This window comes from Antrostomus carolinensis, unplaced genomic scaffold (assembly GCF_000700745.2).
Source record: "Antrostomus carolinensis isolate BGI_N321 unplaced genomic scaffold, ASM70074v2 scaffold12162, whole genome shotgun sequence".
In the NCBI taxonomy this organism is placed as follows: domain Eukaryota; kingdom Metazoa; phylum Chordata; class Aves; order Caprimulgiformes; family Caprimulgidae; genus Antrostomus; species Antrostomus carolinensis.
Genome location: NW_010301627.1, coordinates 1 through 3,088, shown reverse-complemented (window position 1 = coordinate 3,088; position 3,088 = coordinate 1).

Sequence of the window (3,088 nt, the reverse complement as noted above, 5' to 3'; positions counted from 1 at the left end):
GGGCACCCCCCCTGCCCCTGCCTGGCCCTGGCACCAGGAGCAGCTGGGAGGGACCCCTAGGAGTGTTTCCCCCCCTCCCAATGTTCCAGTCGCTTCCAAACTTCCAAATCAATTTTTTTATATATAAATTTTTGAGTTTTGGGTTTGTTTGCTTTTTGTTTCCCAGGCTTTTTTTTTTTTTTTTTTTTTTTTTTTTTTTTTAGATTTTTGGGTGGATTTTTTTGTTTTGTTGGTTTTTTTCAGTTTGGGGGGGGTTTTGTTGTTGTTGTTGTTGTTTTATTTTTTCTTGGTTGTTGTTTTTTATTATTTCAAGCAAGACCCCGCTAAGCGCTGGGTGTTTTACTAAAGTACGAATCTTATTTTTTAATGTAATTAAAAGAAGAAAAAAAAAAAAAAAGAAAAACAGAGAGAAGAAGGTTAATAAAAGAAGAATAATAATAAAATAAATAAACCAGTGAAACGGACACATGAAAAAGAAACCCCGACGACAGAAGTGATGGTTAAAGGGGAGATGCTGGACTCGCCACCCGGTTGGGAGAGCGCAGCCGCGTCCCCACGAGACGCTTTTTTTTTTTTTTTTTTTTTTTTTTTTGGGTTGTTTTGCTTTAAATTGGTCGCAATGTTTGCATGCTGTCTCCAGAGGCCTTTTTTTTCCAGTCCTGTCCAGTGCTTTATTCTCATGTAATGCTACCGACTGTGAGATTAAAACTGTAATTAAAAACAAAATACAACATTCCATACGGACGCGGCACATCCCGCCTCACCCTCCTTCTGTTTCCAGCTCTGCTCTCATGGGATGCAGCCATGGTGGGGGGAAAACACACAGCACCCTGGGGGTCCTGGGATCAAGGTGGGGACAGTCCCCTCAGTCTCTTCCCCATGGTCACAGCGTGGGACGAGCAGCCTGAGCATCACTTGGCTCCATCCTGCCCATGAGAGCTGGCGAGGTTGTGACAGCAGTGAAGCTACCAAGTGATGGCAACGCTCTCCTTTAAGCCAGGCTTTATCTTCAACCCTTGGAGCTGCTTGGGAAAGATCTAAGGATGCATTCTGAGGCTGATCCCTGGTCTTTGTGGACTTTTCTCCCTCCTCTTCTAGGCTAGAGCCCTGTGTGTGCCGTGGGACTTGCCACATCCTGGACCTCCGACCCCAAAAGAGATAAGGGATGTGATGGGGCTTGATCCAGCATTGAGTTTCATTTCTCCTGGGCAAACCCCCCCTCCTCTTCTCCGCGCTCCCCCACCATTCCTCCTCGTGCTCCAGCCAGCCCCAGCCGTATAAGCAGCTTTACTTTTTGGGCTTATAAAGATTAAAGTAATTTACTGGCAAAGCCTGCAAGAAACATGAATTTTGAAATTATGAGAAATACCTGGTGGCTTCAGTGATGGTAGACAGGAGTGAGCAGGGGCGAGAGGTTTGGTCTGGTCCCCTGTTGTATCCCCTCTGCTCCCCTTGCCCTGGGTTACCACTAGCCAATGGGCCTCTGCCAGTCATTGAAAAAAGGAGAGAAAAATCTCACTCAAAATTCATTTAGACTTGGTTTTCCCCTAAGTGGCACCATCTCTGGGACTGCACCTGGTCCCATGGGCAGGAGAGCGGGTGCTGGGGGTGTTTGGTGCCATCCCAATGTCCTCAACATTCTCTGGGATGTAGCTGGAGGGAGGATCACTGGAAGAAATCCCATTCCTCACCACGAAGAGGGGAGCTTAACCCTGCCAAGACCCTCCTGACACCAGTGCCCGTGCCTCCATTTCAGAGTTGGGGTTGGTCAGCCTGGAGAAGAGGAGGCTCTGGGGAGACATTCTAGTGGTCTTTCAGTACTTGAAGGAGCCTATAAGAAAGAGGGGGACAGACTTTTCAGCAGGGCCTGCAGTGATAGGACAAGGGATGATGGTTTTAAACTAAGAGGAGAAATTCAGACTAGATGTAAGGAAGACATTTTTTACACTGGGGGTGGTGAAACACTGGCACAGGTTGCCCAGAGAGGTGGAACAAGTTGCCCGGAGAGGTGGTAGATGCCCCATCCCTGGAAACAAATATTTAAGGTCAGGTTGGACAGGGCTCTGAGCAACCTGATCTGGTTGAAGATGTCCCTGCTCACTGCAGAGGGTTGGACTAGATGGCCTTGAAAAGTCCCTTCCAACCCAAACCATTCTATGAGTCTATGATTCTACCATCTCTTCCAGCTCAAGCTGGAATATCCTCTCCCTTCTCCATCGGGGCTCTTTCCTTCGGCTCTTCCCAAGCGCCTTCCCCATACCCCAGCCCCTGCCTGCCTTCTCCCCCTTACCCCCCAGAGCCCCAGCAATGTGGTGAACCTTCCTCTTCTAAACAAGTGAAAATCTCACCTCAGTTCCCAGCTCAATTCCAGCTCATCGCTTCCCATTTCCCAGGGTTACACACCACCCATCCCAAGAGGAGGCGGCACTACTCCCTACCCATTCCTGAATTCGCTCTGTCCTGCTTGGAGTAAATGACCAGATCTAATTATGACCTGACGAGGCTCCTTCTGCTCCATCCTTGATGCTCCTGGACCCCTGGCAGACCTCACCAGCATCTGCCTCCACCTTCTCCCGCTCCGCCACTGACTTTTATCACCAGGATTATTTTTAGCCTGATGTACAAAGCCATTCCCATCACTGTTCAGTTTCATTCACCTCTCCAGCTCCTCTCTCTCGCTTTTTCCTTCAGAGCACTCCAGGAAATGAAGGCAAAGCTGGAAAGATCCCCCATGGGAAAACTCAGCGTGCGGCCGTGTGTGCGTTCCAGTTGGCGTGTGCCTTTGCTCCAGGCTCATTCTTCACCACGGGCAGCCAAACAGCACATGGTCTCCCCATGTGCCTGTTTACATGCTCTGTGTGTCTGTCCCTCTGGATTTGTGTCACTGCTTGGGTGCAGACTCTGCCATGGGAGTCACCACCCCTTCCCCTCACCCAACCATCTCCTTCTTCCTCCTCATCCTCATACCCGTAACACAGGTTTAAGGGAGATCTATTGCATAAACAGTGTAACAATGTATAATATATCTATCATTATACATAAATAATATTTAAGATATCTATTTTAGATATATAAATAATATATCTCT